Source organism: Acinonyx jubatus, chromosome B3 (assembly GCF_027475565.1).
Source record: "Acinonyx jubatus isolate Ajub_Pintada_27869175 chromosome B3, VMU_Ajub_asm_v1.0, whole genome shotgun sequence".
Classification (NCBI taxonomy): domain Eukaryota; kingdom Metazoa; phylum Chordata; class Mammalia; order Carnivora; family Felidae; genus Acinonyx; species Acinonyx jubatus.
Genome location: NC_069386.1, coordinates 55,372,421 through 55,399,232, shown reverse-complemented (window position 1 = coordinate 55,399,232; position 26,812 = coordinate 55,372,421). Strand labels below are relative to the sequence as shown.

General features: G+C 39.2%; 1 protein-coding gene across 1 annotated transcript in view; it reads left to right on the top strand.

The window, feature by feature from the left end:
- Positions 1-26,812, top strand: part of SEMA6D (semaphorin 6D) — a 556,581-nt gene that overhangs the window by 178,731 nt on the left and 351,038 nt on the right. The window contains exon 2 of the mRNA XM_027067177.2: positions 19,463-19,543. The gene's annotated coding sequence lies outside the window, so the exon portion shown is untranslated. The remainder of the gene's footprint in view (positions 1-19,462; positions 19,544-26,812) is intronic.

Sequence of the window (26,812 nt, the reverse complement as noted above, 5' to 3'; positions counted from 1 at the left end):
CAAGATGAAATTTGGGGACAGAAACAACTATTGATTTTTTTTTTTTTTTTGCAAGAGGAGTGAAACTAGCTATTGTATGGTTTTTACACACATGCATTTTTTTGCCGAATATTTCTTGTGGGAGTATCCAGTGAAGTATGCAAGGGTCATTAGAATAAAGGCTAGACTTTTAAAAAAGAAAGAAAGACAACTTTGATAGCTGGTACATTTTTAGAAAAGATGGAATTTAGGGGCACCAGCTATTCATATTTACATTCTCTCCCACTCCTGTTACCCCATCTCTCTCTCTTAATAGATATATTTATATCCAACAATGCATCTTAAAATCACTAGCATATGCTTTCTGGGCTCACACTTAATTTTCATGGTGTACATACTTTGCCTAGTTCTCTATCCAATTTTATAAAGAATCTGTAAAACTACCGTCACTAACAGTGTCTCATTTCCTGTTCATTTAAGGCACTGTTCTCACCAAGCACTCTTTCACTACTGAAATTGCTCATCCAATTCACAGGACACCAAAAATTATTTGAGTGACAGTTTTCTCAACTCTTCTGGGGATGACACATAACTAGCACCATTCTAGTTGCACAAGAGAGAAGTTAATTTATTATAAACAAAGGATGCCCGAGTAATGGCCCCCCACACAAACATATTCACTTCTTAATCTCTAGAACCTGTGAGTCTGCTACTGTACATGGAAAAAAGGACTTTGTAGAGGTGGTTAAGGATCCTGAGGGGCATCTGAGTGGCTCAGTAGGTTAAGTGGCTGACTCTTGGTTTCTGCTCAGGTCATGATCTGGTGGTTCCTGAGTATGAGACCCATTTGGGGCTCTGTGCTGACAGTACAGAGCCTGCTTGGGATTTTTCTCTCTTCCTCTCTCTCTGCCGCTCCCTTGATCATGCTCTCTCTCATTCGTTCTCACAAAATAAATAGATAAACTTCAAAAAACGTTAAGGTTTGAGATGGGAAGATTATCCTAGGTTGCTTAGGTGACTAGTTTGTAACCGTAAGGGCCCCTATAAGTCAAAGAAAGGTCAGAGTCAGAGATGGATGTAAAGATTCTTATGCTCCTGGGAAGATGGAGGAAGGAACCATGAACCAGGGAATGCAGGCAGCTTATAGAAGTTGGAAAATACGAGAAAATAGAGCTCCCTTGGACCCCCCAGAGCCTCCAGAAGGAACACAGACCTGCTGACCCCTTGATTTTAGCCCAGTGAGACCCATTTCAGACCTCTGATTTTCAGAGTTATAAGATAATAAATTTGTGTTGTTTCAAGCCACTAATGTTGTGGCATTTTGTTACAGCAACAACAAAACAAACTAATATACATGATTTAGGGCATTGGGGCTTACTTCTATCTGGGAACCCCAGGTTGCCACCAGGGTAAGCAAAGTCATCTAATGAACATGAGGGATGTCTCTGGTTGCCGTTGGCCATTCGGAGGGCCACTGAGTAGGTCTCTGGAGACAAACTCCTCTCTGGCAGGTTTGTGTTTTACTTCCATTTGGTCACCTTCATGTGACACACTTAGGAGATTTCATTGGTGAATTGATTCTAATCAAGAAGTCTCTGGCCTCTACAAATGACTTCACCAGTCCCTAAGAATCATCAATAGCAGAAATGTGTCCCTCAAGAAAATGGGAAAATATCTATAAGCAGGGGGAAATTCTAGCATTCCATAAGTATTCATAGTTGATCCAGAACCTGTATTATCCTTTTCTTTTATTTTTCTTTTATTTATTTTTTAATGTTTATTTATTTTTGAGAGAGAGAGAGAGAGAATGAGCAGGGGAGGGGCAGAGAAAGTGAGACACAGAATCTGAAGCAGGCTCCAGGCTCTGAGCTGTTAGCACAGAGCCCAATGCGGGGCTCAAATCTACGAACAGTGAGATCATGACCTGAGCTGAAGTCAGACGCTTAACCAATTCAGCCACCCAGGTGCCCCAGAACCTTTATTATCCTAACATCATCCTCTTAGTGTTCAAGCATATGCCTTGGTGGACAAGTAAACTGAAATATTCTGCAATATCTACAGAGTGATTCCTTGGGCTTAGTTAAGCATTCAGACCCACAAGATTACCATAGAAGAGACTGGACAGCATATTCACTTAGAAGGACCAGGATGGGAAACCTAGCATATCAGCAGGACATCCTGAGCCATTTCTCTTCTGTGGGAATCTTCAGAGTTTTGTGTCACACAGGCCAGCTGCAAGGAGAAAGGGTCTACATTGGGTAGGTGTTTCAACACCTCATGCTCCAAGAGTCAATATCTCTTATAATAACAATAATATAGGCATAATTTCCAGGGTCCCCACAAGGACATGTCAGTGACAAATTCAGCACACTCAGGAAAGTCCCACCAGGTATTTATAGTTCATGTGCCTCCCAATCCAGATGCAATTTTTGAATCATGGGCCACATTTCATCATTAACAACATTCATTAGCAACACAGCCAACGTATTACTCTTAATAGATTAACCCAGCTTGAAAATTAAATGAAGGTCAAGTTTTCATGCAGAATGGAAAAGGTTTTGTTTACTCTTCACCCATAAGTATTTTGGAAATTGCCCATTTTCCATGTATAACTCTGCATTATCATCATTGTTATTGTTATTCATAGCTGCTATTTTTTTGAAGTTGAACATTTATGTAAAACTTTGTGCTTTATATGCATTGGCTTCTCAAGTCATCATATGAATCTTATGAAGAATGTATAATTAATGCTTTCTTTTCATAAGAACAATGAGATTCAGAGAGGCAGGGGAAACTTCTTAAAGATTTTTTAGCAAGTGAGTGGCAGGATGGGCCTTTGGACCCAGTTCTCTCTGGTTCTTAAGCCAACTGTCTTTATCATTTGCTGTACTTAACATCCTCCTTGTTGCCCAATCTGGGTTGTGGCCATTGTTACAGATACCTATGTCTGCATCCAGGAGGAGGTGTGCCTTTCTTGGTCTATCAGACCCTACATGGCCAGTTTTGTTAGCTAAGGAGGGATTGACTCTGTGCCCATAAAACAAAGAATGATTTGTACATGCTTATTTTCTCAAACTGAAATGGAGTATCTTTAATGGTTAAAAAAGTAAAAAAAGGAAAGAAAGGAGCTGAGGACACATGAACACTTCAGTGGTTTACAATGGTCTTTTCTCCGTTACATTCAGCACTTGGTACAACTATGCAGCTAGAATGCAGGCAGAATCTGAAGAGTGCTGGATTTGTATCAAAAGAGAGTGGTGAATTAGTTGGGGAGAACAGTCCTGAACTTCATATGTAAAGGAAGGCTTGAATGTGGAGGTAGTGAGGGTCAACTGTATTCACTAATCACTTCCCTTACAAAAGAGGCTGCCTTCAGTTCTTGCTGACATCAATAGGAATACTAAATCCTACCACAGCATTTCAGCTGATTCCTTTCACAGCGGGATCACCACTGTTTCACCTCACTTTTGAAATCCTGCAGTCTTTGCTAGCCCTTTGGTGGAGTTATAAATGATTGTCTGTCTAAATCAACAAGTGGTAAATCTCCCTTAGTTATAATTTGATTTAAATTAGCTTACCTTGGGAAGCAGATCTCCACACGTGCAAATTACCATAAACAGCAGCCTTCTTTGATGATTTACATAATTAAATGAGAGAATATTAAGACATTACTGTGAAGTGGCAACCTATGATGCCAATTTTTTTAAGTGAAGAAAAAGGTAGTTTTTCACTTCTTCCCTGTTGTCATTTTCTACCAAAGCAAACCTCATTAAGGTTGTTGTGGTCAGGGCACCTTGATGGCTCAGTCAGTTAAGCATCTAACTCCTGATTTAGGCTCAGGTCAAGATCTCACGGTTCCTGAGTTCAAGCCCTGTGTCGAGTTTTGCGTTGACAGTGTGGAGCCTGCTTAGGGTTCTACTCTCCCTGTCTCTCTGCCCGCCCCCCCTCTCTCAAAAATAAATAAATAAACATTAAAAAATATTGCTGTGGTTTTAGAGATACATTTTTCTGAGATGATGTGACCCAAAATGTGTAGCTTTCCTTGACCTTTTTTAAAAACTGAGAAATGATGAAATTCCCAAATACATAAAGGTAGAGAATATTGCAGTATACCTGATTTATAAAATTACATACATAATAGGTATTTTAAAACGTAGGAAAATAAGAAAGACAAAGTGCTTCAATTAGTTGTACTTTGGAAAATATATTATACGACATTGTTCTACTAAGCACTGTGAGGGGGAAGAGATTTTCTTCAAAAAGTACTCTTGGGATTTCAAAACCATTTCTGCTTTTGGTGAGTGAGAGTTTGAAAATGTCATTGCAAAGTTGTGAAATTTAAGATGTAAATCTTCATTGGCTTTGTCAATGGCGAAGTCATATGAAATCATCAAATCCTGTGGAGCAGACTCTGGTTTTCAAACCAGAAAGCTGTGATAAGAGGTTCACTGTGCATCTTTTTATTTTTTAGACTTTCTATGGATTGTCAGAAAGATATTTCATTAACTGTTACCTGGCATAAAAAGAACATATCCTTTTGAAAGAAAAAGAAACCACTTGAATATTATTGATTTTTCCTCTGGAGAATGCACACAGGCTAGAGAAGGCCTATGCAGGAGCCGAGTGCTATCATGTGGAGAAAGGCTGTGATGCCACAGTAGCCTCCAAGTCCATTGCCAGGCAAGCTATCCTAGAGGTCATGGAACAGAAGGTCCAAATGCTAATGCTCAGATCAATTTAAAACTCCCAGCAAGAAGCAAGGGGAAAGGAAAGAGGGGCAGGTTAGCACACCTAAGATGGAGTGCAAATATGGAGAAAGACCACACTGTCTGAATCTAAATTATGTGATATTCATACACAGGATCAGCTACTCAATTTACAAGCCCCAGTGAAAAATGAAAATGTGGGGACCCCTGTTCAAGAAACAGGAAAAATGTGCCACCAAAGATACTAAAATATCAAGGTTTTCCTTCCAGCGGGTTGTCTTCTCTCCTCATACACATGCTCCATTGCCTCATTGAACGTCTCATCCAAAACACAGGTTGAAAGATAACATTATTAAGAATCTCAGGACAGTGACATCAGAACGTTACACCAAGTATGGGGCCTTTCTAGCTCTGTTCCTCTTATATCCTGTCTATTTCTCTGCCACAGTCCTCTTTTTTTTTTTTTTTTTTTTTTTTTTTTTTTTTTTTTTGCTGATGGCCTTGAACAATTAATAGAGGTTGGTGAAGGACTGAGGCAGGAATGGGAGAAATGGCCAAAGGGCCAGCTCTGATTTAGACACATTTGTTTGGAGAGCCCTCTTAGACATCTGTGTAGACAACCAACAGGCCTAGTTAGGCCTAGCAGGGTATGTAGATCTTGCTCATAGTATAGGCCAGATAGAGATATCATTCAGATATTAGCCTGCATAGATATCGTATTCAAAGCTATCACCCAAATGAAATCACAAAGATAGAAAAAAGAAAATACAGATGAGAAAAAATGTTTGTTTTTCTGACAAGATTTCAAGCTTCTTGAGGGCAGATCATATATTTCTAATTTGTTTTTGCAATTCTAGTGATGCCCCAAAATGTCTTACAAAGAATACACGTTAGATAAATGTTCAGAGAATGAATGGATATGTAAACAGCAATTTATTCAGAAGTATTATTATTTTTCTCACAGACTTTTTAACTCTCTCTAATTTGGAAAGTGTTTGCTTTTCCAGCAGAAATTGTACATTGATATATTATATGCATGCTTGTTAGAGGTGATTTTATTGTTTTATTTCTGTAAGTAATTAACCTGTTTTCCATGCCTTCTGTGATACCAATTAAGAATATTTAGTATGGAATAACTCACTCAGATGTAACTTCAGCATTTTCTTACTCTTTGCCACTTGTCATTGAAGATGTTGTAACATTGCTGTGATATCATATATCCACTATCTCTAGGAGCTTCATAAGCAATTTCCAGTGGCTATTTGCTTCACTGTTTGTTGAGATTTTGTTCCTCTGGAAAAATTTCCATTGCTGGTTTTCATTTCCTTTGGAAAGAGAAAAAAGGCAAAAATAGAACAACAGTATCTTTCAAAATGTGCTTTATGAACAAATATGCTTATAAAACCTAGTTTCTCAAATCGTTACACAAATTGAAAGGGCTTCAGCACTCACACCATCCCCCAACCCCCAGCACTTTCCCTAGCAAAAATTCATCACAGTTTCTGCCTTATGAAAGATCTTTTAATCCCAGCCATGGCATTTGTGACTTGGCTAATTATGAAGTACAATTAAAAGATGATTAAGAATTGTTCCCTTCTTAACCAGAACTCAGGAAGTGTTCTCTTTGTTCTCACCTATTTAATCACCTCTGCAGTCTTTTTCAATCTAGCTTGACTCCTTTTGACATATCCCAAAATAGCCTTTTTAATTCTGGCCGGAGATGTTCTTTCTTCTTATCTGATCTGGCACTGTCTCCTTCTTTATTGGCTGCTATCAAATAAGATACCCTTACAAACCATCTAAAGTCACAGATGCCTCACTTTTCAGGCTATAAATTCCTGAACTTCTTGTCTTTCGTGAGTCTTCCGAGTAGGTCTAAGGGTCCCAGAGTCTGTGCCTGTGCCAATAAAATGAACAAGGGGTTTGTTGTTGTTTTGTTTTGTTCCTTAAGTAATCCTGAAAGCCTGATGAAAACCATTCTAATCCCTACTCCCCATGGCCCCAAGGCTTCATCTGAGAATTTTAAAAGAATGGAGAGATATGGCTTGGCACGCAAGAGGGAAGACATCATGATATTAGACACAGGGAAGGGTATGTATGAAGACTCAGAAGTGAGATCAAGGAAGTGGTATGGGGTGGTGCCATGGCAATTGCTGTGGGAGTCCTGAAGTCAGCTGATGGCTCCGAGTGGCTGTCCTCAGTCTCTCAGGAACCAACCAGATGCCTTTGCCTTTGTAACTCAGGTAAGCAACAGTGACTGCAGGGCCCCCATCTAGAGAGGAAGCAAGCTGCAGTATTTAGGGCCCCTGGCTCAGGAGCCAGACTGCCTGGATAAAATTACCACCAGCAAAACCTTGGCCACGATACTTACTCTCTTTGTGCCTTAAAAATAGTCATTAGAATGTACCAATGAAAGATTGGTGTGAATATGTTTTAGTTGACATTTGTGAGCCACCAGTGTTGCCAGATGCTTTCACATAAATTCTTTATGTGAGAGTATTTTGTAAATTTATAGGCACTTGTAAAAGTATAAAGCAGTATATATTTTCTCAGTTAAAGACAAAAATCTTTTTGCTGTTTTTCTTATTTTTCTATTATCTGCATTTTAGTAATGAAAAACAACAGAGAATAGAAGAGGTTAAGTGATTTGCTCAAGGTCACATAGCTGGTAATTCTAGGCCACAAACCCAGAGTGAGCTTTCTAGTCCAGTGAGATTCCCATGACAACTCAGCCCACAGCAATCTGCTCTTAATCAAGTGCCAAAGCAACATTCAACTTACTGATTCTTCTACCAGCCACCATCCTGCTGAATCTCTCCAAGAATTTCACTCAACCCAGGGCTTGGGAACTATTGATCAGCCACCTAAACCTCTTTTCTTCTCAAATCCGGGCCTCCTAGACTTCAACTCCTCTGACTTACTGGCTGATGCCCTAGATCTCCTTTCTGATCCTACCACATTTGTAACACCAAAAATAGGGAATTTGTGGTTTGAGGATCCGTGTTTCCATAGTTATTATTTGTGACTATTAGCAAGGAAGAACATGCTCCCTTGGCCAGTCCTGAGACCCAGGCCAGTACCCTGTGCTGGGGAAAGCCTGGTCATGCTGGCCAAGACTGCTTGGGGAGAGGCAGTGCTCTAACGGTGTGGAACAAATTTGAAGGATAATTATGTTATCTCACTCATTAAAGTGGAATTATGTGAGGATGGATGTCAAACTAAAGAGCAGAATATCAGAAGAAAAGACATTTGGAGGAACTTCCTTGAGAGATGAGGCCTTTTGTGAGGTCAGTCAATAAAAACATCAATGTGTTAGACTCATCTGGGCCCAGATTTTGGTAAAAACAGGGATGTGTTTTTGAAATTGAATCAGAGAAGGTCTTAAATAAGGAGAGTTGGAGTTTAGGTCATACACTGGAATGTGTTCATTTTGAAGAATTTCATATCTATGATACCCTCCTCTCCATCCATATGCTTAACTGAGTTCCAGTGAGTTCTAAGAAAGGTTTTTCAAGACTCCGCAGGCCTTGTATTGGACCATGATGCCTTAATTAAAAGAAAAAAATTATAGCAGCGAAAGATACTTCTCAGTGAACATCTATGTACTACACACAGTGAAAAATCCTTTCTCTCTATTCTCTTAATATTTCTTACAAACCACTGAGGCACACATTAGCCCCATTTTCATAAGAAGAAGCTGACTTTTATGAGAGGTTGTTACAGGCAGCTATTGTTGAGGAATCTCTGGGATTGCCGTCATGTCTTGATTATCTGAGGAGGCTTTGCACCTACCTTTTTAATGATACACAACTTATCAAGCATTTGTCCATTTCTATCCAGATGACCTTCTATGGAATAGTTCTACAGCACACATACTGGCTTACTGGCTTTCGTGGTGTGAGAAAGTTGTTTTTGAAGATCTGTACTTACATAAAATTATTTTGAAGCCATGCTGTGGTGGAAAATAATCCAATATAAAATCAGGCAGACTTTTGTCAAAGAATTTCTAACAGAGGCAGAACAGCCTGGAGGCCAAGGATATAGATTCCAGAGCTGGATGTCTGGGTTTGAATCCCATTCTGTCATTTATTAGCAGTGAGACAAATTTTTTAACTTGTTTATGCCTTCATTTCCTCATCTGTAAAAGGGAGATAGTAATGGTAGCCTACCTCATAGGATTGTTGAGAGGATTAAATGATTAACTTATTTAAAGCACTTGGAATCATGCCTGATGTGTAGTAAATACTCTGTAAATATTAGCTATTATTTGGCTATTATTATTGACATAGGTAATTGTCTTGTGTCTTATTTCTCTATACAATATAATCATTTTATTCTTCTGCTCAAATCCTTTCGCGGCTACACATTCCTTTTATAAACTATAGTAACTTTCTTTTTTGATTATTTCACATGTGGCACGCATTGTGACAAGCACATCGTCTCATTTAATCTACACAAAAATCATAAAAGTTTGGCAGGGTTATTAATACCATTTTACAGATGAGAAAAATGGGATTCAGAGAGATTTAAAAACTTGCCAAGAGAATAAAACTAACAGTGGCGAATTTTGAGTAGAAACCTAGTTCTGGATGTCAGTGCTATTAATTGCTGAGTGATAATTCCTAACAACCCTTCCTCCCACCGCCTGCTCACCTCATACCCTTTAGCTCACCGTGCCATCCACTTTGCCAGCCTGTTCTCACCCAACCTCTTCCTGGAAATTTACACTCCATTCCAGGAATACTAAATACCCTCTGCATGTACTGTTCTCACCACGTCCAGTGCCCTTTCCCCTAGTAAATTAGGAAAGTAACTACTTACTCTTCAAGAATCATGTCATGTTACCTCTTCTTTGAGGTCTTCTCTTACTTTTTAAGGCAATATTAGGCTGTTTTGTCTCCATGCACTCATAATATCCATTACTCAGTGCCCCGCTTTTTTCCTCTTTAAAAATATTTGTTGGGACTCCTGGGTGGCTCAGTTGGTTAAGACGCCGACTGTTGATTTTGGCTCAGGTCATGATCTCACGGTTTGTGAGTTCAAGCCCCACGGCAGGCTCTGCTCTGACAGTGCAGTGCCTACTTGGGATTCTCTGTCTCCCTCTCTCTCTGCCCCTAGCCCACTTGTGCTCTCTCCACCTCTCTCTCTCTCTCTCTCTCTCTCTCATAAATTAATAAAAATTAAAAAATTTATTAACCCACCAGACTGTGAGCCCTTCAAAAATAGCTAACTTTTACTTTTAATCTCTGCCTCCCCCAGAACCCAGAATTGAGTCTTTTTTTTTAAAGGGGAGAGAGAGAGAGAGACAGAGAGAGGGATGAGTCAGAGAGAGAGGCAGAAAGAGAGTGAATCTTAAGCAGGCTCCAGCTCAGTGCAGAGCTTGACACAGGGCTCAATCCCATGACCCTGAGTTTGTGACCTGAGCCAAAATCAAATTCAAGAGTCTGATGCTCAACTGACGGAGCCACCCAGATGCCCAAGAATTGGGTCTTTTACAAAGTAAGCAAGTCATAAAATTATAAAATAAATGAATCAATGAATAAAGATTTCAGATTATTTTCTAGAGCAGCACTGTCTAATAGAACTTTTTTATGATAATGAAAATGTTCAATATTTGTCCAATTGACATCATGAAATGTGGCTGATGCAACTATAGGACCGTAATTTATTTAGTTGTAAGTAATCTAAATTTAAATAACTACTTGTGGCTCATGGCTAATGCTTTGGACAGCACAGTTGTTGAGTTAGAGCTGGAGTGGGGTTTTATTGAAGGTTCTTTTTGAGTATGTCTTATCTTTATTTCCTTCTCAGTTATATATCATATCTTAGATGTGGTCAAAGTCAGGGTGCTACATATGTTGGAGAATCGAGATGTTAAGATGCTGCAATGAGGCAGCAACACTATTCTATTAGCACACTATAGCTCCCCCACTGATGGGCTTCTCAGAGGGGAAATTTGAGCTCTTGGAGCCACCCAGATAGTTATAGTAATAATTTTTGTGATAGAGTTCGCCATTTTCTCCACAGTCTTTGGGTTCACGGGGGACATTTGGGGCCTGAGTAAGATGCCTGCGTTGTGTGCTTTCAGGTTTCCTGCAGAGCTAACACGTGGGAAGAGATATCAGCCTCTTTATCTGCTTGCAGTGGGCCCGTCTGACATTATGCACATAAATCTATTTTCCATTTGTCTTATTATACTGTCATTATTTGTTTATGTTCTGTTTTCTCTCCATCCTGGGTGACTTCATTGGGAGCCAAACTTTTTTTCTCGTTCATCCTTATTTCCCTAGGACTCACCATAGCACTTGATATAAGGAAAGAGGGTCAATAAATGTTTCATGAATGAATGAATGAACATTGAATTGAGGAAGAAGCCAACAACTCCTGGGACTCCAGGAGGCCTAACACATTCATCACAGAAGAAGGAATATACCAGAGGGATCCAGCCTGCAGCAGTGTTACCCAATAGAAAGAGAGACATGTGGGCACAGAAACCTGTTCACAGGACAATCACAAAGAGACGCAGTTACGCATTCTAGGCCAGTCCAGGCAGTTACAGTGGGTGGAGTTTCAGTCAAGTTGGCAATGTACCATCTTGCAGTCCACCTGAGGGATTTGGGGTTTAATGAATAGGAAGCAGTAAGATATTTTAACAAAAGCTGTTTTTCACAATCCTTGTGTTGGCTAGAGAGCTTGCCCAGCTTCCCTGGGGTCTGAAATGAACTTGACCAGTATATGTGCAAGTCTTCTTTCTTGCACAGTCTTTGTCTGAAAAAGCCATAGGGAAAAATGTGAGTGATAAAAAAGCCCCAGAAATGCACACACGTACACACACACACACCCAGCCTAGGAGGTGCCAGTCCCAAATTAAATGGAATGTGAACAGGGATTCATTTCAGTTCAATCTGATTCAATTCAGTAAAAATTTAGTGAGTATGTACCTTATGGGAAAATAAGTGAATAATTAAGACACAGTTTCTTCCTTTAAAGAATTCACAATCTAGTACACCAGAAAGACTGGTAAACTAATAACTTGTACCGGAATACGATGAATACAATAACAGAGATGATCTGGGTCCAGTGGTGGTACAAAGGACAAACTCGTTCTACTTGAGTTTGTCTTGAACCATGTATAGAAATTCTTTGGCTAGATGGGTTGGGGTGGGGTAGAAACTAGAAGGGAAGGGAAGGACTGCCAGTTAGAAGCAAGAGCATAGGAAAAGGCACAAGAGTGTGAAAGAGCATGGAGGGGATATTGGGGGAGAGGTGGCTAGTTCTCCCAGTGGGGACTACTAAGATTTCGTCAGAAGATTGCTCCGCCTTTATGGAGTTTGAAAGATGATCCCCACTATTATATATACGATAGATTGACAAGAGGAAAACCCCTAACTAGGAAGGTCAGCTAGGAAGCTGTTATAACAATTTTAGGGTGAGAGGTTTAGGGTCCCAGTTGGAATTATGGCTGTGAAAATAAAGAGCAAGACTTTCTGAGGTATATTCTAGAGAAGTGATTCTCAGCTTCCTCTCTATCTGATAACTTCTGAGAAATAAAATATATATTCCTCTGTAACAGTCATAGTGTACTATACAAGTGTTGCTAGAAAGGAACGTGGGGCGGCATGGAAAATCACCCTAGATGATTCCGGTATATAAACCATCTTGTAACCACTCCACCGAGGATAATCCCTATTCTAGAAAAAACAAAAACAAAACAAAAAACAAAAACAAAAAAAAACAGAACTTTGTGAGGGTTCAGAAGTGGAGGGTTTGTGGCCGAGGATGTAAAAAATAAATGTTACAGTTTACTGAGAACTTAAACAGGAGATGTTCTTAACAGCTATAATTTAATTTGATCTTGGTAGTAGCCTTAGAGGATAAGTATTCATCCTTATTTTACCAAAAAGGGACCCGAAGTTCAGCTAGATTCTGAACCTTGCTCTGGTTCCAGTTACTACTGGAAGCCACACCTGGATTTGAGCCAAGGACCATCTGATTGAAAAACCCAAGCTCTTTGCAGCATACAACACTGCCTCTCTCCTGGGAGCTTTAATCCTGTGTCCTGAGAAAGCCCTAGCATTATAGCAGTGGGGTGTCTTTTATAGTAAAGAAGAAGTTGGCAAAAGGGATAGGTTTCAGGACAAAGATGCCAAGCCAGTACTCTGATCTGTTGCCTTCTAGAGATAGCTTTTCTCTCCAACATCACCACCACTATAATACATTAAAAAATGATGAAGAATCACATGCTAACTTACTAAAAGCACATGGGAGGGTAATGAGGGGGTCATTCATTCATTTTTTTCAATCAACATATTTATTAAGCTAATATATCTTCAATATTTTGCTCTCTACGGAGGATAAAAAAGATGTATTTATAGGGATTGCTCTTGCACTCCGGAAATTCAGTTTTGTTCAGGCTAAAACATATATAAATATAATTCCAGTGGAGAGTGCTAGGTGGTCATGTAGAGATGTTTGCAGTGTCATGAGAATATAGCAGAGGGAATGACTAGTTCCTTCCTAGAGTTTGAGCAAGTCCTCACCTAGCTACTTATGTGGCAACAGTTTCTTAAAAGAATGAGTAGGAAATTTGTCCAGAGGAGAAGTGAGAAAGGAAGAGGGGACATCAGAACAAAAGCACAGTAAACTGAAAGTGTTTTAGGAGATGTAAGAAGCTCCATGTGTCCGGAATTGAAAAGACCAGGCAGGATTATAAAGGACTTGTATTATCCTCTAGGAGCAGGAATCTCCTTCCTGACTGAGGTGTTATTGGTGGGGAGGAGGTGTGAAGAAGTTGAGAGAGAGGGCATGAACTTAGTGTCTCAGAAAAAAATCTTGAGAGCCAGCAAGGAAGGATTTGATTGGAGGATGGTGCCAGGATCAGAGCCTAAAGTCCCACCTCAGGCAGAACTTCAGTGCATCCTAACTACCCACCAACCCCCCCTCCCCCCCAGTCCACCTTCATACACTTCCTCAGAGGGTTAGGGAATTTTAGAGGCCAGGTGTGAATAGAGGAGGAGTTTTGCCCAGCACTTACTAGCAGGGAGAGTCCAAGGTTGAGGGCTGCATACCTGACTATAAAATGAATCAGTGCCTCAGGGCCTTTCCCTTGGTAACAAAATTAGTCCTTGACACCTAGACATTCTTACTTCTTTTGTTTTTGCTTCTCATGTTGCCCGAAGGCTCTTCTTTTGACTTGCATAATTCCCTCATCTAGCCAGAATGCCTCATAGAAACTCTGCGGCTGCTAATATTTCATTGTCATTTTTAGCTCTATTACATCTTTCTCTCAATCGTTCTTTAGAGCAGGAGATGTCATCTAGAGGGGTTCTGCGGCTTGCATAAATGAGTTATGAATCCTCATGATTTCAAGTGGGTTACCAAACCCCTTCCAGCAGAACCAGGCATCTGGTAACTCCAAAGTGTGAAAAGGACATTATGCATATGTATGCAGAGACACATGCCCTACAGCACTTCCCAAGTACACGCCACATTTTCATTCACACAGGCGCCATATGCAAGGGGACCTGAGAACTCCTCTTAGAAAGGAAAAATCTTTAACGTATCCTTTCTTGACTCTTGTCTTTACAGTTTTTCAGTTTTCTCTTTCTGAATCCAGGAAAGGGGTAAGGAAAAGGTTTGTTTGAGCATGCACATTATGTGTTATATACAGCTTTGTGCATATATAGGTAGGTAACCATCAGTGGTTATAGGACAAAGTGAGAAAAGCAACAAAGCTCAGTCTACACAAAGACAACAAGGGAAACAAAATCAAGTGACTACATCACTTGACATCATTTTGCTTGAACTATATGATTATGGAGAGTGGCACTAACACATTTTGACCATAAGTGTCAATAACTTGAACCTTTCTGTGTTTGAGAGTATGATACCGAGGCCGCAGTATGTCACAAAAGGCAAGGCATGGCAGGCTACAGAGTCCGGATGCTCAGACAATGAGGACATCTCTGGAAATCAGATTACTTTATTTAGAATTGAGGTCAGATTTTGGTCGAGACTGTGGGCTTTGATTTAAACCTGGATTTGAATCCTAGTTCTGGTATTAACTTGTTTTATGACCTTAGGCAAGTCATTTTACCCACTTTAATCCTTGGATTATTCATTTGTATAAAGATAATAATGCCTACTTCATGGAGTCATTATGCAGACTAAGTAAGCAAATTTACATAACCTCTGCAATGGTGTGCCACCCATACACAGCAAGCCCTCAATAAATTCAACTTGTATTGTTTTTACATTGTGACACATTATCTGGGACACTTCATTTAGCTTCGATTTCCTGATTTAAAAAATTGGACTATAAATGTAAATCCATAAATTTTGGACTGACGACTGTTCAACTGATAGGGCATGTTGCTGTTTCTCAGAGGAATGGCTGCATTTACCCATCAAGCCCAATTCCTGTCCACCTTTTGGAGTGAAAAACTGCCCAATAGCTCATATGTGTATAAGGTGGATAATATTTGTAAACAAGAATCAGGGGATCCTGTGTTCCCTTTGAGAGTGGTAGATAGAAGGTGGAAACTTGCAGTTTTTTACATTTTACAACGGCAGGGCTGTTACCATTCCTGAAGCTTAAAGTTTTAACGTGATTACCGATGCCCATTTGATTGATAAGCAGCCAGAAGCTCAGATACTTGCAAATTCAGCCAGTCTTCCTGGCTTTCTTTCTGACAAAAAGGGCATTCTCATGCCTTTCTTCATCTTCTCGGCCCTTCATAGTGGAGAGAGAATTGGTCTTAGAAGTATGCAATCGATTGGGCATTGGACCGAGTTGTTGAGGGCCTGTGGTTTGTTGCTGGGGCTGCCCAAATCCCCTTTCTCTGTGAATTTCCAGGCTTTCATGTCTCATCCCTGTGCCACCCCATGTTGTAGAGGGGACTGTTGGAAAGGGACTGCCTTGGGCACAGTGTGGCGTCCTCAGGCAGAGCTAGGTTTGAAACCCCCCTCTGCCAACTACCACTTGCAGTTGTTTGGTCTGGTTTAAGTTATTCACGCTGCTACTTGCTTACTGCATCTGTAAATGGTGATAATAATATACATCCTGAGCAAGATCTTACTGAGAACTAGTTGAAATAGTGTATTTAAAATATCTTCCAAAGAACATAGTGCACAGAAAATGCTTTTTTGCTTTCCTGTTCTTTTCCTTTGGTTTGTAATAATTCATTAACGGTTACTCTGCAACTTTGTCTTTCTATACCACTGTTTCCTATGCGTAAAATGAAGTTAAACTCTATGACTTATCATTCCCGTATATTAGTGAAGCTCTAGAATTCCTACGCTTCAAGTTCTGTGTGAGAGGAATAAGTGAGATTGCTCTGGACATTCTTAGGTAGGTGCGATAAAGCCATGCTGGGAAATTGAACAAGGAGAATTTGATAAGCAAATGGGTTTTGAGAGAATGAGGAAAGACATACAGAGTCTAATGCTTTATTAGGTTCAACAAAAGCTATCTGGGTAAACTGATGCACACTAAGATAATAGAGATTCTCCTGAACTTTGTTTGAAAATTTGAAAAAGGGCAACTTAAAGGAAGCATCGGTGGTGCCTTTCTTGGGAAGGCGGTGCCTCTCCCTGGCCCTTAGTTCACACTGACAGGAATGCAGCAGACTTTCCAGGATGCACAGTTCCTTGCTGGACAGTAATCTGAATGAGAGCAAGGACTCAGTCTGCTGTTGCCGGGTGTATTTGCTGATTGTTGAACTTTGGATGAGTAAATGAATATCACTGATGTGCCTAAAATATTAATGTCTGAGTGCGGAGTAGGATCCAGAAGAAGAGAACCTAGCGATGGTTTTATAATAGTAATTCTCCTGGAACACTTCCTGAAGATACCCCAGAGCACTTTTGCAAATGCTGATTATTTTTTTTTAAGCTTGTAGACAGCTTTTTCTTGTCTGTTGTACAGCTGTGAGTGTGGGAGCACAATTCTCTGGGGACCCGAACATATGTTCCCTCCCTGTGAAAATCTGGGAGAGAACCCCAAAGGACACATTGTACCCCTCTCCCGGCCAAGAAAGTAAAATCCTGTTTGAAATATTCCCTTGGTCAATGAGTAAAACCATGAGCTGGGAATACAGCTTTATAAACTTTTTGTATGTTAGAATAAAGAGTGAATTGATAGATGAGTCTGAAATTCTGGGTTCAGTCCTTGATCTCTCAGCATAAGATATTGTTTGAAAAGCTCTCTGGGCTTTATTTTCTTCCCCATAAATGAGGAGATTAGGCCAATGGACATGGAAATATCCCTTCTATCTCAGTCCTCCCAGTTTTACTGGCTTTTCCTAGAATGGAGGAGCCAGAAGCATACTTAGATTTTTCTAGTTTAGCTTTCTCATTTCACAGATGAGAAAACTGAGGTGTCGAGAGGTGAAGTCATTTGCTGAAGTCGAGTTAGAAGCAGAGCTAGGATTAGAACCAACATCCTTAGACTGCCAATCCAAAAGTTCTGAGCCTTATGAGTCAGTGTCCATCTTAAAAATCCCACGGCTGCTGTAGACCTTCTGGGAGTGGGGGATGGATGGAGGCCAAATGCCTCACAGGAACACATAACATTTGCACATTGTTTAAGGGGGAAGGGGGGGGGAGGGTGATTCTAGGATTTCAGACGAAGAGCTTTTATGCTACACTTTATTACTCAAAGTAGATGCTGGAATCAGATGTTAAAAAGCGACATAGTTACATGCAATAGAAAGCATGCCTTTGGCTTTTTTTGGTTTAGTAACTTTATTTGTGCAGAAAAGCATCTCAACACAACTGGAACAAGTTTGGGTTTGTATCTCTCTCCAAATAAGTCTTACCTGTTTTGTCGTTGGCAGGGTCTGATTTTTAAAAAAGCCAGTTCCCCTTTTAAATATCACAGCTGTTGTTCCTCTTACATATACTTCTGCTAAATTCAGTGCTTGACTTATCTCAACTGTAGCCAGAAAACACGAGAAGGAGCTGGCTAAAAAAGTTTCTCTCATTAACTGGGTCTGAAAGTGGTCTCCACTAATTGGTTCTAGAGTTGAATCTTTATACCCACATTTGAAAAGTGCCTTCCTCAATATGTGCCCAAATATTTTCAGTCTTTAATAATACTAACACAAGGATCATTCTATCCTAAATAACTCTTGGTCTTTAAAATGTTAGGTTAATGCAGAATTTAGAAAGCATATTTGAGAAACATGAGTGTATTATGCTAAAGTTTGTAATCTTGTATTTTTCCAACAAAAAAACTTTCTTCTCAATTGAAATATAAGGACAGGAGGGGCTGTGGTATGGTTAATGCCATGATGGGCACTGTGCAGGGTGTAGAGACTTCTCTTTGGCCCACATCTGAAGGGAGATTCCTAAATATATACACTTATTTTTATCTTCACAATTGCATATACTCTTGCCATTGAGGAATTATTCCCATAGTTCTGCTTTTTTTTTTTTTTTAATATAAAAGTATCAACTGTATAATTCCAAAACTTACTTTAGCAAATAGTGAATATAGAATTTGTGTCTCCTCTTAACATCAAACAAATAACACACACACTCATACACTGGTAGAATAAAAACCCATATAAGAATTACCATGTCTGGGGCGCCAGGGGGGCTCAGTTGGTTAAGAGCCCACCTCTCAATGTCAGCTCACGTCATGACCTCGCAGTTCGCACCATGAATCCATCACTGTCCATGCAGAGCCTGCTTGAGATTCTCTCTCTCTCCCTCTCTCTTTGCCCCTCCCCCACTCACACTTGAACTTGCTCTCTCTCATAATAAATAAATAAACTAAAAAAGAAAAAAAATTGACATGTCTGACATCTTCTAACTTGAAAACACCTTAGATCTGAATGTGAAAGAAAAAAAATCTGTGGTCAACAAGTGAATGGATATCTGTTACTTTGGACCAAACTACTGAGTTACTCTGATGCGTTTGAAGTACATATCTTGGGTACCCTCCCACCAGTGAAATCCCTAGAAGCCCAGAGTGTGTCTGAAAGATCTGTAGTCAGTTGAGTGTTGTAGGCTGTGGGTTAAGTCCAATAGACCGCCCATTCCTGACCTAAGACTTCTCTGGTTTTCTAAGCAGCTTCAGAGAACTCCTGGAGATATTTATTCATCTACTTTTCACCCTCCTATATTTAGGTTTTGGATTCTTGAGTTTCCCAGTGGGTTCACATCCCTTGTATTTCTATATAGCCACTTTGGATTCAAATCCCCCTGTTCCAGTAGTGTCATCATCAGATCTGTCCATTCTTGCCTTCAAAGCTTCTATTCTAAGAGCAATAGAGAGAACTTGGAAGTAGTAATCTAGGGTGTCCTTAGGGTCCTATATTCACTCTGATGTGGCACTCAGTCAAAGCCCAGATGCCCTAGACTATCCAACGCTTGGCCCACAGAATGCCCACAGACTTTTCAGTTTCAGTCATGTAAGCACATACTTCATTAAGATTGGATTGGTTCCTTTTTTTTTTTCCCCACAGAAACTATTGCAGTTTATTAAAACTACCCATGCAGTGTGCCATTATTCCTCCTGCTTGTATTCATGAATGGTTCCTATTCTCAATAGGAACATTCAGGTGGAGATCAATAATCAGTCAGTTAGGGAAGGAAAAAAAAAAAAGAAAATCCATTGGTTGCACTGCATTCAGCTGTGTTTAAGAGGTCTTATCATTAAAACAGCAGCAGGCATTCATAAACCAAGCTTGCCGGCAGTGCTGGACATGCAGGATTAAAATAATCGTCCATCAGACTCTGTCTCATAAACGTTTTCCTTTGACTTTTGGCAGGATCGCCAACCTCAGCATATGCCAGTTGACATGGGAACACTGAGGACAGCAATTTAAGGATTTTCACATTTGCCTGTGGTGGTAAGATTTAAAGATACAACAATGCAGGACATTAAATATTACTGGGTTCTGGCTTTTTTCACTATATATGAAAATGAAGTATTTTATGTATAATAGTTTTTGACCCATACAGGTCTCTAATTACCTTGTATAAAATCACAGTAAACACAAGAGAAATCCATACTCCATAAATATTGAATTTACTATTGTTTGGGTTGGTGGAATAGGGAAACTAAGTAATATTAATTTCTTTTTATTTCTCTATAGTTGGACCAAGTGGGGGAAATGGTTTCCATTTTGTACTGTGTCTATTCAGAAGAGATATGATTATCAGAGCACATAGGGACACAAAGTTTAAGATCAGTGGGGAAAAAGAAAGAGGAAGTGATTCTGTCTTCAGTATCTTAAAAGACAGTCATGACCTCAATATGGATCCAGAGATTGGGTTTCTAAAAGAATAAAATCCGTGGTCAATTAACTTATTGCATAAAAATGAAGAATGCCTAATGCTGGTGGTGTGGTGATATACTGCATATTTGTTGATATCAGAGGTACAACCATGTGATGTTTCTTAAAAAGAGAGAGTCATGATGATGAATATATTGGTAGATGGATGGCAAGTTGTGTTATTAGAAGATTGTTTTCAAAAGAGAAGTCTTCCACTGTGTGTGTATGTGTGTGTTTACATATGTGTGTTCACACACACAGTCTTAGACCTGAGGCTGAAATGTAATATTGAATAAAGTATTATTTCAGCATTCCATATTTTACAGAATAGAACATTGTCTGGATACATTTCAAATATAAAGTAGAAAATGCACCATGATGTGGTTAACTGGAGCCAAACAAATCATCTAGGCCATAGGTAATTTTTTGGACCCTGAACTTTTGAACTTAAAAGGTTAAATTTAGCAATAATTCCCATTCCATTACCAACTTCAAGTTGAACCAGATCTTCATAGGGTGAGACTATATTTGGCATTTTCAGTTTTCTGATGGCTACCATTTTGGTATATTTTCCACATATGTTTCAGTCTCCATTTTCATATGGCCTTGTAGCAGTTCTGTGATACATTGAACAAAATGTGATTTAACCAACTCACTTGTCCATTTTTGTATACCGCACATGGCCTTATACCTGTGAATTTTCAAATGATATATTTTGGCAGTTCAGTATTCATATTTAGTCTTCTGAGTACATTCCTCTCAAATTGCCCTGCTGTTTTATTCACTTATATTATTGCAGTAACTTTTAGTTTAACAGCTTGTATTCACATAATCTATTTATGGAACAATGGAAGAATGATTATTAAATAGCCTGGAAAATACATTACTTAAACTGATACCTGAAAATGACGGTACAACTTCATACTTTCGTACATATAAAAGTAAATGAATGTGCTATTATGGTTTCTTTTATCTGAATACCACATTCCTTTTAAAAATTAAATTACTTTGCATTTGAGTTTAATGTTATATTTCATGATTTAGATGTGCTTTCTAGGAACTACCACCAAGTTCTAATTCCCATACATAAGTCATGGTTTCTCATATATACATGGAATTCAAGATAACATCCTAATGAAAGTCATTAAATCTCAAATATCAGAAGGGCTGGATTTAAACTGAACACGGCTTTTTAAAATCCCCAAGGCTGGGCAATTTGAGGAGAAGAATAAAAGTAGAAGAGGCATGGCCTTGATGAAACAATAAACCTCCATGGAAGTGGTCTAGTAACTCACTTCTGGACCACAGAAGTCACAGTTTCATCTGAGCTCTGAATATCGAATTATGTGTTTTGTTATCAAGAGTGAAAGCCTATGAGAGAAACCTAATAGATCATGCTACACTGATCTGTATCATTTGGGATATGGGAAGGTTTTCTTGAAACTAGCCGTGGATCTCCTAATCGCTGTAGAGAATCAGGGGTACTGAATCCTGTGCCACTTGTGCAGTATGAGAACACTTTGTCAGCCAGACAGACTTGTTTCAGAAAGAATACATTGATGTTGAGTGGTTTAATAGAAAGAGCAATGATTTAAGAATCAGTGGACCTAAATTCTAAACCTGACATTATAGCTGACTTAGCTAGAGAAGTTTTTGTTTTTTTGTTTTTTTTCCTTGTTTTGCTTCCAAAATCTTAAATATTCAGTTAACTCTTGGACCTTAGTTTTTAATCTATAAAATAAGGTTAATACTCATTGTATTCCTCTGTAGGCTTATACAAAGATAACATAATAAAAGGAAAAGACTTTGAAGAACTTAAAATCATGACACAGAACTTAGTATTGCTAGAAAGTTGATTCCTTATTAATAGCACTTGTCTGATTTGAAAATAGTCAAAAATGCTCTTAATAGGTGTTCATAGATGCCTTTACATTGAACAAAGGCTTAGAATTGCTCTGAGCTCTAATATATTTGTTTTTTCTCTAAATTGTGATAACTGCCTCTGACTTGTGTCTGAACCTGTCTCTAGTGTTTATGCTGTACTGACCCCAAATTTCAGTGTCCTAGAATTACTCCGAAAGGAGAACATGGGTGAGAGTGAAGAAATATTTACAATACATCCCTGTCAGCAAGATGGGGAGAAAAAGGTCTCTTGGGTTGATGATCTTTGAGGTGAATCAGTCTTTCTCAGGCCTCTCTCCCTCTATTTTTTCAGATATATACTTTTTACTAAACTGGAATCTCTGCTATCTTCCCGCCCCTTATCTTCCTCCTCACCCCCTCCCAGTCTCCTTTCCCTTCTCCTTCACACCTCAGAAAGCCCTTTACTTGTTTACAAATCCAGGTTTTGGTTTTTTTTTTTGATATTGACCCACAGCCTTCTGCTTCCATAAATTCCGCTTTAAGTGTTTGATCTCTAAGACAAATATACCCCCATAGCCCTGAGTTTACTTTCTGACTCCATTTCATTACAAGCATAGATAGTCAATATGAATTGGGGGGTGGAAGTGCCTTGGGTCAAAAAACACAATTTGCTTGAACACACGATAGTCTTTGCCCCTGCAAAGAACTGTTCATCACACGTCCTTTAAAAACAAAGCCATAATTATTGGAAAACATCACCTAGATAATAAACAGGAAATTCCAACGTTACACACGTTACAGAAAATCTTCCAGAGTTCCCAGTTTATGTACTAATGTTAGAAGCAATCAGGGCTATTAATAATGGGTGAAGTTAAACATAGTAGTCCACATTTTTGTCCAAAGTGCCAGAGGATATTAACATAATGGCTTTGGGTCAGATAAATTGGCTGACATATGAAACACCAACCAAGGGTATCATCCATTTAGTTTTTTTAGGGATAAAATTTGAACACCATCCAAAGTTCACTCTTGTGGAGATATTTACCTGCATGTACTATCATCTTCTTCCCCGGTCCCAAGACCTCCAACTACATGGTAGTATCATTTTTACATTCTCTGTTAAACCCACCCTCATTCCTACCAAATTTTGTCTATGAAGATCCTTCAAGCTTTGTATGCCCCATTCTGTCCTTATGTTAGAACCTAGTTTAAATTTTCTTTGGGTCACAAAATTCTGCAACTAATCTGGAAGAGTAACCAAAGAGAATTAAGAAAGGAATAAAGTTAAATATGGAAAAGGCAATCTCAGGGTACTCCATACAGATTTCCATGTGTTTATGACTGACCCAATTAGCCTGAAAATTGTAGTTTTTAATCATCACAGCAGACCATACTGCTGACAACTCAGTGAAACAATTTTTTTGGGATCTGGCCGATATGGATACTATTATTTTCAGTATTCCCAACTCAAAAGGTAATTTCTCTTTTCAATCATTGACCTCTGCTTCTCCCCAAAGATAAAATGGGGATGACATATAATCAACAAAAATGAATCCTTAAGACCCTTCCCAGTAATGGTATCATGAAATGATGGAAATTGATAGAAATTCAAGTAAGGTCTCAAAAATCTCAGTTACTTCCATTAGCATTTTACTGAAGCTCCAGAAAACTGTGAGTATTTTCTATTCTAGTCACCCACTAATACTTTGCAGCTGATCAAAATAACCCATGGCTAACAGTAGGAACCAGAAAACCACCATATCTGCAATGGTCCCATCTATCACTCAGACATTTTTGGTGTAATAAAGTCAAGAGTGAATTTTCTCCTTTTATTTTTAAGTTTTGCATCTGACAAAATGTCATTAGAGCACAATGACTTATGGAAAATTGGGATAGATTTAGAGCCTCTGATAAAAGACAACCTTTATATATCACTGGAGGATTCTACAGAATTAAGGGAGAAGGGGAGGAATAGTTTTAATAATGTGTTCTCTGGCATTTTATCAACCATCTGCAAAAAATTCTAATTAACTATCTAAAGACACATTATAAAAATATATTGTAAGGGCACGAATATGATCCTGGAAAACATTTTAAAAGCTTAAAAATATACATTTTGTCTGTTTTGGAGTGTGGAGGTCAGGGAGAGCTGGGAAACATAAATTATGTAAGCATACTGCAATTACATTGTAATATTAGGCAAGAAGACATGTTCTGACATCCCACCCCTGGGTCATGTATGTCAGCTTTTAGACTTTATCTGATTATAGTGTGTGTGTGTGTGTGTGTGTGTGTGTGTGTGTGTGTGAGAGAGAGAGAGAGAGAGAGAGAGAAAGAGAGAGAGTATGTCTGAGAAAGTAGGAAGTAGACATCAACAGAAGTGAAACTTTTGCAAGTTAAACCAAAAGAGCAAGATCTATGAAAACTCTTTTCTCAAGGAGTGACAGTTATTGCTAAGATTAAACATGTAATTTTAGAATTGTTCAAGGATTTACTTTAATCTTGGTGTTTTTGTGTTGCTCAGTGAGCTATATTGTTATATTGTCACTGCATCACTGTGACAACTGTTGTATCCTAGGATTCTCTGAAAATCCCGACTTCATACACAGGAGATTTCATAGTAAATTAGACTTCTCTAAATATTAATTTTCCGTGTGAAAAACATTTATAACTTTCTGTTTTCTCTTTTCCTAGTCATTCATACACCCATTTATTTGTTGATTCTTTCATTGAACAAATATTTATTGATCACCAACTAGGCCTTGCTAGGCATTATTTTGTGTACTGGGGATACTGAAGTAAACCCAACAGATAAAAACTCTTGCTTCCATGGATTACTTTCTAGTAGAAAAGATGAGCAGTAAGGAAGATACAAATCTAAAAGATATAGTGTATATATATTTTATACACCCATATGTATTTTATATATAGATGGGTGCTAGAGAGAAAAAATAGAGAAGGAGGCGTGAAGGGCAGGGTGGGGCAGGTGTTGAATTACAGATAGAGTGGCCTAGTAAAGCTTTTCTAGGTAGATCTTTTGAGACCTTTTGCAACAAGGTTTGAAGGAAATGAGGAAGCAAGCCATACTTCTCTCTAGAATTTCCTAGGCAGTGATAACAAAGGCAGTGAGTGCAAAGGCTCTGCAACAAAAGGGTGCCTGGCATATTTGTAAATCAGCAAGGAAGCCATTGAGGTTGGATCAGAGTGAAAGAGGGAGAGGTAGTAGGCAAGATATAGAGGCAGTGTGGAATCAGATCATGCAGGGCACTAGTGCCATGGAAGAGTTGGCTCTTACTCAGTGAGACAGGAAGTCTTTGGAGGTTTTGAGTAGAGGAGTGGCATGATGGATCTAACTTACACTTTTATGGGGATCACTCTGGCTGCCATGTTGAACGTGGACAATAGGAGGGAACGTATGGAGTGGGCAGGCAGGATGTAAGTGGGGAGATCACTTAGGAGCATGCTGCAGTAATTCTAGTAAGAGAAGAGGACAAGGTGACTTAGTGGAGAGGCTAAACTTAACTAACAGCATGGATAACTTATCCACAGTAACTGGAGACTTGAGGGTAGGTACAGATGTGGCAATGTGAGTGTGTGGAAGTTCTCATTTGATTATCTACCAAACATCATACCAGACTGCATGAATGTAGGCATTGAGGGGTTGCCTGATTGACTTTAATATGGGCTCTGATTTCACCAGGAAAGTTCACCAAAGCAAAAAAAGGAGTTATGATATGGTTATAATGATGATCTAGTCAACTTAAGCTGGCAAGGAGACAAGAGAGGATATCATGAGGAAGGTAACCCAGGGACACTAAGAGAGTGCCTTTTAGGTCCTGGTGGGCTTGCAGAATTGTAGGGTTTGAGATGTTAAAGGGAGTGAGCGGGAGAGATAAAAGGTGATTAGAGAAAGGTTGTGATAGGGAAAGATTTTTCAGGAGATGTAGGTACTGGTAACAACAATGTTAAAGGTAAGACTGTATAAGTGAGTGGTTCAGGAAGGATAGCTGATGAAATTTTTGGAAGAGAGGAAGTCCAGGAACTGAGAGGACAGGATGTTGAAGGGGTCATCCCATTGTATATGGAAATGTCCAAAAATTAAATAAGGGTAGTATTAGAGACAATAATCATGAGCCAGGCACTAAAACTTTCAGTTAATGGAGGAGGAATGAACTGGAGAATAGTAAAGAAGTACCTGCATGAGTAGACGATGGTGTAGCCTGAAGACATGGAAGTGAAAGCTGGAATTTTATAGATGAAGAAGAGATAAAGTTCTAGGTGCAATAATGAGGACCATGGACAACACCTAACATACATACTTTCAGGCTCCTTGGTAAGAGGGATCTTTGAGAAGAAAAGCTACTCTTGGAAGGGATTAAGTGGAATCATTGTTATCAAGGAGAGCCAGGTTTCAACTAGTGCAAAAAGTGAAAGGGAACTTGCCAAAGGAAGTTGAGAATAAGCGGACTTACCGGTGATTGATCTGAAGCCCCAGAGAGGTCAGGGAAAAGGTGTCAAAATATGTGGGGCCAGGGTCAGAAAAAGTAGTGAACAAAATCCTGTGGGTATTAGAGAAGAAAGGACAAGAGATGACAGTGACTGACAGGCAGAGGCCTGATGATAGCTGTCCCCACTGCCCTCACAAATAGTGGTGAGGCTGTAAGTGTTCAGGGCAAGGAGAGTGTTGAATGCAAGATTCAAGGATGGTGAAGCAGACCTTTCCAAGAACATGAAGGGTTCTGAGGTTCCCACTTTGTTGCTAAGGAGACAGTTGTCCTTCAAAGGAGTGGAATGACTCAGAACACACAGATACTCTCTTGACTTGAGCCAAACAGTGGTTTTCAGTAAAGTTGTCTCACACTGAGTGGGCTGGCTCCCTCTGAGTTCATCATTATAGAAAATAGTAGTTCATGTTTAATCATAAGACCCCCGTAACTTTTTTTTTTTTATCATTAGAACATTGCACTCTTTGGATACATC